This window comes from Colobus angolensis, unplaced genomic scaffold (assembly GCF_000951035.1).
Source record: "Colobus angolensis palliatus isolate OR3802 unplaced genomic scaffold, Cang.pa_1.0 Scaffold16, whole genome shotgun sequence".
Classification (NCBI taxonomy): Eukaryota; Metazoa; Chordata; class Mammalia; order Primates; family Cercopithecidae; genus Colobus; species Colobus angolensis.
In genome coordinates this window covers 23,454,556-23,467,800 of record NW_012114710.1, presented here as the reverse complement: position 1 = coordinate 23,467,800, position 13,245 = coordinate 23,454,556, and the positions used below count along the sequence as shown (strand labels likewise).

General features: G+C 43.5%; 1 pseudogene; it reads right to left on the bottom strand.

Moving 5' to 3' along the window:
• LOC105508350 overlaps positions 1-13,245 on the bottom strand; it is a 42,061-nt pseudogene that overhangs the window by 27,214 nt on the left and 1,602 nt on the right.

The following is a 13,245-nucleotide window of genomic DNA, read 5'->3' as shown; positions in this document are numbered from 1 at the left end:
GAAACCCCATCTCTACTAAAAATAGAAAAATTAGCCAGGCATGGTGGTGCATGCCTGTAATCCCAGCTACTTGGGAGGCTGAGGCAGGAGAATCGCTTGAAACCAGGAGGTGGAGGTGGTAGTGAGCCAAGATCACACCACTGCAGTCCAGCCTGGGCAACAAAGTAAGACTCTGTGTCAAAAATTAAAAAAAAATAATGTATAGAAATACCCTAGGCCTTCACATTCACTCAACACTCACTGAGTCACATAGAGCAACTTTCAATCCTGCAAATTCCATTCATGGTAAATGCTATCAACCTAAATAATAAACAGAGAGAAGTTCTTTAAAAGAAAATGTGGCCAGGCACGGTGGCTTATGCCTGTAATCCCAGCCCTTTGGGAGGCCAAGGCAGGTGGATCACCTGAGGTCGGGAGTTCGAGACCAGCCTGACCAACACGGAGAAACCCCGTCTCTACTAAAAATACAAAAATTACCTGGACGTGGTGGTGCATGCCTGTAATCCCAGCTACTTGGGAGGCCAAGGCAGGACAATTGCTTGAACCCGAGAGGCAGGGGTTGCGGTGAGTCAAGATCGTGCCATTCCAGCCTGGGCAACAATAGCAAAACTCTGTCTCAAAAAGAAAAGATACGGGCATTGCCTTCCCACTGACTTCAAAAAAAAAAAAAAAGAAAATGTTTATTTTGGAATCGGGCATTGCAATGGGAATACATGTACCAGAGTAAACTGTATGTGTATTCAGGGAGGTAAAGGAACACAAAGGTTTTTAAATTCTTTTCCCATTTGGCCTGAGAATACTTGCCAGTAGTGCTTGCAGCTGCAGCATACCCCAAGATAACTTTGCCACAAAATATCTGGCTTTTATTAATATTATTATGTTTACATCACTCCAGTGTATTGATTTTGAAAACAAAAGACATCATTCTATCTGTAGCATTCTGTTTTTAACAGTGGTAGTTCGATTTACACAACAGTAATTCTCGATGGCTGAAAATCAAATCCTAGAAAACGTAGCATTCCTTTACGTGATGTTAGTTGTTCTCAAACCGTTGTTGACCAAAGAGTTATTTGGTGAATCTGATTTTTCCTAAATAGACGATTCTGGTGATTCAGATGATTCTGAGTTAGTTCTGTTTAGAAATAACTCCAAGAATACTTTTTATGTTTTATTTTCACATTGAAAATCAGTCAGATTTGCTTCAGCCCCAATGAGCGTGTTTATGTAAAATTAAATGAGTGCTGGCAGCAAGCTGCACCTTTTGTTTTCTAAATGGGAAAAGGTGTAAAGGAAAAATGAAGAAGATGATTACATAGTAGTTTTGAGATGATTATCCTTGGCTACAAGAATTAATAACAAGGGTGATGCCAGTCCAATCAATAAGCAGGGTAATGCCTGCAAATGGTTAGGCAGTTGCTGGGCAGATAGCCTCACAGAAGTATATTTTTGTGTAAAGTTGTGATGGCCTTTGTGTACGGTTGGGGGTTTGGCAATCTTTTGTGGTAATTCTTGTAGTTAGGCTTTTTTTTTTTTTTTTTTTTGAGACGGAGTCTCGCTCTGTCACCCAGGCTGGAGTGCAGTGGCTGCGATCTCGGCTCACTGCAAGCTCCGCCTCCTGGATTCACACCATTCTCCTGCCTCAGCCTCCTGAGTAGCTGGGACTACAGGTGCCTGCCACCAAGTCTGGCTAATCTTTTTGTATTTTTAGTAAAGACAGGGTTTCACCATGCTAGGCAGGATGGTCTCAATATCCTGACCTTGTGATCCACCCGCCTCGGCCTCCCAAAGCTGGGATTACAGGCGTGAGCCACTGCCTGTAATAGTTAGGCATATGTACATGAGAACCCTCCCTTCATGGTCTTCCCTGGCTCTATTTGTCAGGGCTTTGTTTTGTTTCAACATAAGTGGCTCTATTTTAATTCTGAGCACTTTTACATTCCCCCCTTTGAGAAAGATCTTTCTCCAAAAGCATCGCTGAGCAATCTTCCTGTGGGTAGGTTTTGATTGTCCCTTGGTGCCAGGATGGACCTGCCCCAGGTTACTGGTCTGGTCCCATGTTGAAGAAGTGACTGGTGACTAGAAGTCAGTGTCAAAACCTTTGAAGGCACATTTGAGCAACAAGGGAGGTTTGAAAAGAGTGGCTGTCAGGCTAAGTGTACCTGGCGTTTATTGTTAAATCCAATTTTGTCTGTTCTGTAGTTTTTGCTATAATCTCAAAGTTCAGGACCAGAATTATTCTGTTAGGAGTTGTACTTCTTCAAAAGTTTAACAGATAACAGATACAAATTTTAAAAGGTAAAATATAAAGTAAAACTAATAGTGTTATGACAATCCTAGTTAGCATAATGGTTTTCAGCTATGAACTAGGCTTAAAGGCAACCAATTGAATGAATCAAACGACTGTTATCCTGTCAAGTGGAAAGGTAAGCATTAAGAGTCTTATGGGCCGGGTGCACTGGCTCACACTATAATCCCAGCATTTTTTGAGGCCAAGGTGGGTGGATCGCTTGAGCCCAGGAGTTCAAGACCAGCCTGGGCAACATGGAGAAACCCCATCTCTACTAAAAATAGAAAAATTAGCAGGGCATGCTTGTGCACACCTGTAGTCTCAGCTACTCGGTAAGCTGAGGTGGGAGGATCACCTGAGCCTGACAATCAGAGGTTGCAGTGAGCCAAGATCACACCACACGACAGCACTCCATCCAGCCTGGGCCACAAAATGAGACCCTGTCTAAAAAAGAAAAGAGTCTCATGATATGGAGTGTTGTTCTGACCTCTTGAGAAAAGCTGTCTATAGCATGAAAATGTCCTGGTTTGCAGTATGAATATCTCTGATGATGGCATTGAGCAGTGTGGTGCGATTTTTATGTGGTCCATATATCAAGCATAAGACTTATTCTTTAAAATCCATCTAGTTTTGAATTATAGGGCTTTAGGAACAAAACAGTTCCCATTTTTAGTATTTTCTTTACTTTTTTTTTCTTTTCTTTTTTCTGAGACAGAGTGTCGTTTTGTCTCCCAGGCTGGAGCAGTGGCGCAATCTCAGCTCACTGAAACCTCTGCCTTCTGGGCTCAAGCCATTCTTCTGCCTTAGCTTCCCAAGTCGCCGCTGGAATTACAGGCACACACCACCATGCTCTGCTACCCTGCTAATTGCTTTTTTTTTTTTCTTTTTTCTTTTTTTTTTTTTTTAGGTCAAGATGGGGTTTCACCATGTTGGCCAGGCTGGTCTTGAACTCCTGACTTCAAGTGATCCACCCACCTTGGCCTCACAAAGTGCTGGGATGACAGGCATGAACCATCACACCTGGCCCTGTTTTTAGTATTCTCATGGAGGAAAGTTGGATTGGAGGGATGCAGAAGAATTTAGAATCTAATCTTGGCTGTAGGTAGATAATAAGAACTCAAAAACAATGCACAGGGCTACAATCTAATAACAGGTCTATTATAGTTTTTCTTTCAGAAATAGTTTCCCTCTACATTGATCACATAGAAATGTCAGATTTAAAAACTTCTTGGGGCTAGGAAGCCAAAACCAAGGAAGACTTTAGATTTTCCTACAGCGTGAAGTTTCCTAGGCCTGCCAGGAAGTGATAAGAGTTTACTCACGTCACTGTAAGACTGAGAACTCTTGAAACCAGGTGTTCTATTCACGCTTTCAAATACGATATTTTATTCAAGGCATTGGTAATATAACCCATGTTTCCAATTGTATCCTGTTATAAAGAGAGAACAGATTTTTACTGAACTTATGCAAATAACCATATTGCTATAAGAAAATTCACAAATAACTTCTGAATTTTGGAGCGATCAAGTAGGGAGGAAAAGCACATGCTTCCACCTTTGTTCACAAAAGTATACTTTACCAAATTGCTGTAAACTATAGATAGCTTAAGAGAAAATTTCTTTAAATCTGGAAAACAAAACATTTAAGTAAAAAACCAAGTCTTAAAATAAAAGTCATAAAAACATCTTCATCAGTTATTCAATTTCATGAAATTAATTTTTGTTTCCTTTGATCTTAATTAGCGGTTTTGTGAATTTATCAGAGTTTTGGAAAACTTTTAGTCTATTGATCTTAAAGTTATTAGAAACTTGTTTTAGGAGTACTTGTTAGAATCTTTTCCATGAATCTGATTAGATGCCACTAGAGAAAAATGAAAACCCTGGATGATAGAGACAAATTAGCCATGTTTAAAATCTGATGAACATTTATTATAATCAGCATTTGACAAGTAAATGTATTTATTTTTGAGACATACAATCTAATAACCAAAATCATGACTGATAATATACTAGATTTTTAAGAATTCTATATTACTCTAGAAAATTTATATCAATAATATACCCATAAATGTAATAGAAAAAAACCTAGTATGACTTATTATTTGACAGTAATAATGACCTTCTATACATTTAATACATCAAACCAGCTTAATTATTTAGCATCTCCACAAAATGAGAGACATATCCTTTATTTTATTTTATTTTTCTTCATTTTTCATACAGGGTGCCACTGCAGGTAACCATCAGAGAACTGAATTTGCTATTTTCAAATATATAGAACTGAACAAAAGCATTTTAGCATGGTGTCTTACTGTACATTGAAAACTGGTGAACATCTTCAGAAACTAAGACCAGGAAATAAAATGAGTGAATACTATTTGTTTTTGAATCACTCAACAGTGTTAATATAGGCTATCTTTACCTGAAAGCAGAATTACAATTACTCACTCTGGCAGCATTGGGCAATTCTAATATGTAGGTCTAATGAAAAGTAGGTACAACCAGCAAGCAAGCAAGGGATAAATGCCATGTCTGCTTCCAAAGGGAGTGAGTGATTTGGAACCACGCTCTGCAGATTTTAAGAACTGATAATAGTCATCTTAAGAGCTTAATACTGAGTTTCCCTTGAGTTGATTGTTGGCAGTCAACAAAAGTGAGAATTTCTGAGATGAGCTAAATAGGATTAAAAAGCAGAACACTGTCCATATAACAGAATTGCTGCTTCACAACTTTTGCCCAGTTCTCACCTGTTGTCCTACAAAACCTCTCATCTGCTACATTTTAGTGAAAACCTCTGCCAACTGTAACAGACTTTTCTCAGCCCAGCTCTATATACTTAGTATTTGAAACAAGGCTTGTGAAGTGGATGCATCAACAGGAAAATGCAGTGTTTCTACTGGAGGTAAGTGTCAAGTTTCCTCTTTATGTTGTCAAAGGAATCTGCTCCCATATAATCAGCCTGGCCCTGTTCCCACCACTCCTTCTGTTCTTCTGAGGATACAAAAGGTGGTACTATAGCTGGGATCTCCCCAACGGACAGATGTGATATGGCTCCTGAGACATCTTCCATATTTACATATGAGCAGGTGTCTTTGACAAGGCCAAATTGTTGAAGCAGAGGTAAAACGTTGTTGGTAAAGATGTTCCACCACCGGATGAGAAACTCTGGATCACTTTTGACACTTTTTGTTTTGGGATCATAAATATAATTCCATGGTTTGACTTGTACAGGAAATGCACAACTTTGGCACTTAAACCAAAAACTTTAAATGCTGGGAGATGGGAGTATATAGAGATGCTGCTTAGGTTATAAATAAATGGCAAGTGTTTTCTGATATCTGTTGTTGCCCAGCTGCTAAAAAATGTGTTCAGGTTGGGTGCGGTGGATCACGCCTGTAATCCCAGCACTTTGGGAGGCCAAGGCAGGTGGATCACCTGAGGTCAGAAGTTCAAGACCAGCCTGGCCAACATGATGAAATCCTGTCTCTACAAAAATGCAAAAATTTGCTGGGCATGGTGGTTCATGCCTGTAATCCCAGTGACAGGGGAGGCCAGCTGGACTTCCTGGTCGGGTGGGGACTTGGGGAACTTTTCTGTCTTACAAGAGGATTGTAAAATGCACCAATCAGCGCTCTATAAAACGCAGCAATCAGCACTCTGTAAAATGCACCAATCAGTACTCTGTAAAATGCACCAGTCAGCGCTCTGTAAAATGCACCAATCAGCAGGATTCTAAAAGTAGCCAATCACGGGGAGGATTGAAAAAGGGGCACTCTGATAGGACAGAAATGGAACATGTGAGGGGACAATAAGTGATTAAGAGCTGGCCACCCCAGCCAGCACTGGCAACCCACTCAGGTCCCTTTCCATGCTGCGCAAGCTTGTTCTTTTTCTCTTTACGATAAACCTTGCTACTGCTCACTCTTTGGGTCCGTGCCATCTTTAAGAGTTGTAACACTCACTGCAAAGGTCCATGGCTTCATTCTTAAAGTTAGTGAGACCACAAAGCCAGTGGCAGGAACCAACTCTGGACACATCTTGGGGGCTCGTCCAGGATATTGCCATGCAGTGAGTGCCATCGGACCCCTTTCACTTGCTATTCTGTCCTATTTTTCCTTAGAATTCGGGACCTAAACACTGGGCACCTCTTGGCCAGTTAAAAGTGACTATTGTGGCTGCCAGACTAAAGACATAGGTTTCAGGCTTTCTGGGAAAGGGCTCTCCAACAACCCCCGACTCCTTGGAGTCAGGACCGTTGCTTTCCCTGGAACCAGCTTCCGCTTTTCCTGCACTTCTGGGCTGAGCCGAGGGTCAGCAGAGAGGAAAGCCATTCAGCTCCAGGGTCCCAACAAAAAGTTGGTTGTCCCTGCAGCCATGAGCGGAGCTCTCAGTTACATCACCCAAGTGAGACTTGCCTATCTATCCTATTTATCCTGACCCTTGCCTCCTGGGTCCTAATGCCTGTCAATCAAACTTCCTTTCACCTCTCTTCTCCAAGCCTAGTCCTGCTTCTAAAAACCACTCCCTAGTTTCTCCTATAAGGATGATTTCTAATATAGATTTCAGGACTCCGTTCCCTTCTTTAGGCACCTGGGCTCACCAATCAGAAAGAACCAAAATTCTTCAATGGGAAATAGGCACCCTGGGACACATAATTTTTGACCGGAGACCCATCAGGCGGACTATCTGGAACACCAGCTATCCTTTTAGGATCCCTCCTCAAACTAGCAGGCCTAACAAAGGCTATTCCTGCAGCTAGGATATGGGGAGCCTCAGAAATTATAGACTCCTAAATTGGGGGGATATCCTTCCTATTCATATGATGAGAAGTGAGGACAAAAGGCGTCACTCTTCCAACCCTGGAGATCCCTTCCCTCCCTCAAGGTATGGCCTTTCACTCCATTTTGAGTCATATCATCTTTATAGGACAAGGGTAAGATCCCAATACCAACAGGAGAAAATACTTAGGACTCTAACTGGCACGTTTTTGAGAATGCGCCAGTAAGAGCCACTAAATCTGACATTTCTCGGTCCTCTTTGTGGTCTAAGAGGAAAGGCAAGGGTACAGGTTTTCAAGAATGCATCAGTAAGGGCCACTAAATCTAACCTTCCTCAGTCCTCTTTGTGGTCTAGGAGATAAACAAGTGTTTCCTCTGCTGCTTCAGTGAGCGCAACTATTCCAAACAGCAGGGTCCAGGGACTGTTGTGGGTTCTTGGGCAGGGGAAGAAACAGGCCAAAACCATGGGCAGTTTTTTCTTTCTGTTTTAGGTGGGAAACACTCAGGCATCAACAAGCTCACCCTTGAAGTGCATCCTAAGCCATTGGGACCAATTTGGCCCACAAACCCTGAAAAAGACATGCCTTATTTTATTTATTTATTTATTTTTTGCACTACGGCCTGGCCCCAATATTCTCTCTCTGATGGGGAGAAATGGCCACCTGAGGGAAGTGTAAATTACAATACTATCCTGCAGCTTGACCTTTTCTATAAAAGGGAAGGCAAATGGAGTGAAATACCTTACATCCAAGCTTTCTTTTCATTGAAGGGTAATCCACAACTATGCAAAGCTTGCAATCTACATCCCACAGGAGGCCCTCTCAGCTTACCCCCACATCCTAGCCTCTCTACAGCTCCCCTTCCTATTAATGGTGAGCCTCCTCTAATCTCCCCCACCCAGAAGGAAACAAACAAAGAAATCTCCAAGGGACCACAACCTCCCCGCCCCCACCCCGGGCTATCGGTTATGTCCCCTTCAAGCTGTAGGGGGAGGGGAATTTGGCCCAACCCAGGTACATGTCCCCTTCTCCCTCTCTGATTTAAAGCAGATCAAGGTAGACCTGGGGAAGTTTTCAAATGATCCTGATAGGTATATAGATGTCCTACAGGGTCTGGACCTTTGACTTCACTTGGAGAGCTATCATGCTACTGTTAGGTCAAACCCTGGCCTTTAATGAAAAGAATGCAGCTTTAGTTGCAGCCCCAGAGTTTGGTATCTTAGTCAAGTAAATGATAGAATGACAGCCGAAGAAAGGGACAAATTCCCTACCAGTCAGCAAGCCATCCCCAGTATGGATCCCCACTGGGACCTAGACTCAGATCATGGGGACTGGAGTCATGAACATCTGTTGACCTGTGTTCTAGAAGGACTAAGGAGAATTAGGAAAAAGCCCATGAATTATTCAATGATGTCCACCATAACTCAGAAAAAGGAAGAAAATCCTACTGCCTTCCTCAAGCGGCTGTGGGAGGCCTTACGAAAATATACTCCCCTGTCACCCAACTCCTTCAAGGGTCAATTGATCCTAAAAAATAAGTTTATTATCCAATCAGTCACAGATATCTGGAGAAAGCTACCAAAGCTAGCCCTGGGCCCTGAACAAAATTTGGAGGCATTATTAAACCTGGCAACCTTGGTGTTCTATAATAGGGACCTAGAGGGACAGGCCCAAAAGGAAAAGCGAGATCAGAGAAAGGCTGCAGCCTTAGTCATGGCCCTCAGACAAACAAACCTTGGTGGTTCTGATAGGACAGAAAATGGAGCAGGCCAATCACCTGGTAGAGGTTGTTATCAGTGTGGTTTGCAGGGACCCTTTAAAAAAGATTCTCCAATGAGAAACAAGCCGTCCCCTCACCCATGTTCACTATGTCAAAGCAATCACTGGAAGGCACACTGACCCAGAGGACAAGGGTTCTCTGGGCCAGAAGCCCCCAACCAGATGATCCAACAACAGGACTGAGGATGCCTGGTGCAAGCGCCAGCTCATATGTCATCACCCTCACTGAGCCCTGGGTAAGTTTAACCATTGAGGGCCAGGAAATAGACTTCCTTTGGGACAATGGTGCGGCCTTCTCAGTGTTAATCTCCTGCCCCAGAGAGCTGTCCTCATGGTCCGTTTCCTGAGGAATCCTGGGACAGCTTGTAACCAAGTATTTCTCCCACCTCCTCAGTTGTAACTGGGAGACTTTGCACTTTTCACATGCCTTTCTTGTTATGCCTGAAAGTCCCACACCGTTATTAGGGAGGGACATATTAGCCAAAGCTGGAGCTATTATCTACATGAATATGGGGGATAAGTTACCCATTCATTGTACCCTACTGGAGGAGGGAATCAACCCTGAAGTCTGGGCATTGGAAGGACCATTTGGAAGGGTAAAAAATGCCCACCCAGTTCAAATCAGGCTAAAACCCCACCGCTTTTCCTTATCAAAGGCAATACCCTTCAGGCCTGAAGCTCATAAAGGATTACAGGATATTGTTAGACTTTTAAAAGTTCAAGGCCCAATAGGAAAATGCAGCAGTTCCTGCAAGATCCCAATTTTATGAGTACAAAAACTGAATGGTCAGTGGAGACTAGTGCAGGATCTTAATCTCATCAATGAGGCGGTAATTCCTCTATATCCAGCTGTACCCAACTCCTATACCCTGCTCTCTCAAACACCAGAGGAAGCAGAATGGTTCACTGTTCTGTACCTCAAGGATGCCTTCTTCTGCATTCCCCTGCACTCTGACTTCCGGTTTCTCTTTGCCTTTGAGGATCCCTCAGACCACACATCCCAACTTATGTGGACGGTCTTGCCTCAAGGGTTTAGGGATAGCTCTCATCTGTTTGGTCAGACACTGGCCCAAGATCTACGCTGCTTCTCAAGTCCAGACACTCTGGTCTTTCATATGTGGATGATTTACGTTTGGCTACCAGTTCGGAAGCCTCATGCCAGCAGGCTACTCTAGATCTCTTGAACTTTCTAGCTAATCAGGGGTACAAGATGTCTAAATCGAAGGCCCAGATCTACCTACAAGTCAAATATCTACAAGTCAAATCTTAGCCAGAGGAACCAGGGCCCTCAGCAAAGAATGAATTCAGCCTATACTGGCTTATCCTCACCCTAAGACATTAAAACAGTTTCAGGGGTTCCTTGGAATTACTGGCTTTTGCCAACTGTGGATCCCTGGATACAACGAGACGGCCAGGCCACTCAATACTCTAATCAAGGAGACCCAGAGGGCAAATACTCATCTAGGAGAATGGGAACCAGAGGCAGAAACAGCCTTCAAAACCTTAAATCAGACCCTGTACAAACTTCAGCCTTAAGCCTTCCCACAGGACAAAATTTCTCTTTATACATCACAGAGAGAGTGAGAATAGCTTTTGGAGTCCTTACTCAGACTCGTGGGACAACCCCACAACCAGTGGCATACCTAAGTAAGGAAATTGATGCAATAGCAAAAGGCTGGCCTCACTTTTTATGGGTAGTTGTGGCGGAGGCCATCTTAGTGTCAGAGGCTGTCAAAATAATACAAGGAAAGGATCTCACCATCTGGACTACTCATGATGTAAATGGCCTACTGGGTGCCAAAGAAAGTTTATGGCTATCAGACCACCACCTGCTTAGATACAAGGCACTACTCCTTGAGGGTCCAGTGCTTCAAATATGCACGTGTGCAACCCTCAACCTGCCACTTTTCTTCCAGAGGATGGGGAACCAATTGAGCATGACTGCAAACAAATCGTAGGCCAGACTTATGCCGCCCGACATGATCCTTAGAAGTCCCCTTAGCTAATCCTGACCTTAACCTATATACTGATAGAAGTTCGTTTGTGGAGAATGGGATACAAAGGGCAGGTTTTGCCATAGTTAGTGATGTAAAAGTACTTGAAAGTAAGCCTCTTCCCCCAGGGACCAGCACCCAGTTAGCAGAACAAGTGGTGCTTACCCGAGCCTTAGAACTGGGAAAGGAAAAAAGAATAAATATGTATACAAATAGCAAGTATGCTTATCTAATCCTACATGCCCATGCTGCAATATGGAAATAAAGGGAGTTCCTAACCTCTGGGGGAACCCCCAATAAATACCACAAGGAAATCATGGAGTTATTGCACGTAGTGCAAAAACCCAAGGAGGTGGCAGTCTTACAGTGCCAAAGCCATCAAAAAGGGGAAGGAGAAAAGGCAGAAGGAAACTGTCAGGCCAACGCTGAGGCCAAAATTTCTGCCAAGTGGAACCTCCCATTACAAATACCTATGGAAGGACCCTTGGTATGGAACAACCCTCTCCAAGAGACTAAGCTGTAGTATTCCCTGACCGAAACAGAACGGGGACTTTCACGGCGGCATAGTTTTCTCCCCTCTGGGTGGTTAACGACAGAAGAGGGAAAGGTGATCATACCCAGAGCCAGCCAGTGGAAAATACTTAAGACCCTCCACCAAACTTTTCATATGGGTATTGAGAATACTCATCAAATGGCCAAATCCCTATTTACAGGGCCAAATCTCCTCTGGACCATCCAGCAAGTAGTCAAAGCATGTGAGGTGTGCCAAAGGAATAATCCCTTGGTCCATTGTAAGGCCCCTCTTGGGGAACAAAGAATAGGGCAGAGGACTTAGACTTCACCGATAGGCCTAAGTCAAGGGGATTCAATACTTGTTGGTCTGTGTTGATATCTTTACAAATTGGATACAAGCCTTCTCTGCAAGACAGAGAAGGCTCAGGAAGTGGTTAAAGTCCTAATTCATGAAATGATTCCTAGATTTGGGCCTCCCCAAAGCTTATAAAGTGACAGCGTTTAAAGCTTCCCCAAAGCTTATAAAGTGACAGTCCAGCTTTTAAAGCCACGATAACTCAGGAAATTTCCAGGGTGCTAGGGATACAATAGCACCTTCACTGCGTCTGGAGGCCACGATCCTCAGGGAAGGTTGAGGAGGCAAATGAAACACTCAAGAGGCACTTAAGGAAACTAACACAAGAAACGCATCTCCCACGGCCTACTCTCTTGCCCATGGCCTTATTGAAATTCTCCTCACAAAATAGGGCACCTACTATCCCATCAGTGTAATTATACCCTACAACTTTAAGGCCCAACTGATCATAGTAACTTCTGAGTCACCCAAACAGCTCCATTCAGATGGCTTGTCCACTTCTCAGGTCCCCCCAAAATCATCACCACCTCCCTGCCTAACAAACAGTCCAGGTTTTGTAATGGTGAACATACTCCCTGCATGACCATTCACCCCTGGAGCCCCTGCAGCAGCGCCCCCGCCATTAGTGAATGTCTTCTCATCCCCTCTTTCAATCACTCTCTTGAATGGTTCCTAGTAGATACAAAAGTTTTTTTTTTTTTTCCAATGGGAAAATAGAACACAGGGAGCCAGTCAGTTTGCTCCCAACACCCCTTTCCAGCCACTCACCGGAGCTACCTTGGCAAGTACTCTAGGAGTATGGTAAAATGAAATCAACAAACTCACACACCTTTTTAACATATACAACCAGCCAAGGCATATTCCTCTTATGTGGAACTTCAACCTATATCTGCCTCCCCACCAACTGGACAGGCACCTTCACCTTAGTCTTCCTAAGTCCCGACATTGACATTGCCCCAGGAAATCAGACCCTATTAGTGCCCCTCAAGGCTCAAGTCCGTCAGCACAGGGCCATACAACTAATTCCCCTACTTATAGGGTTAGGAATGGCCACTGCTACAGGAACCAGAATAGCCAGTTTATCTACTTCACTGTTTATCTACTTCACCACACTCTCAAAGGATTTCTCAGACAGTTTGCAAGAAATAACAAAATCTATCCTTACTCTACAATCCCAAATAGACTCTTTGGCAGCAGTGACTCTCCAAAACCGCCAAGACCTAGACCTCCTCACTGCTGAGAAAGGAGGACTTTGCACCTTCTTGGGGAAGAGTGTTGCTTTTACACTAACCAGTCAGGGATAGTAGGAGATGCCACCCGGCATTTACAGCAAAAGGCTTCTGAAATCAGACAATGCCTTTCAAACTCTTATACCAACCTCTGGAGTTGGGCAACATGGCTTCTCCCCTTTCTAGGTCCCGTGACAGCCTTCTTGCTATTACTTGCCTTCGGGCCTTGTATTTTTAACCTCCTTGTCAAATTTGTTTCCTCCAGGATTGAGGCCATCAAGCTACAGATGGTCTTACAAATGGATCCCCAAA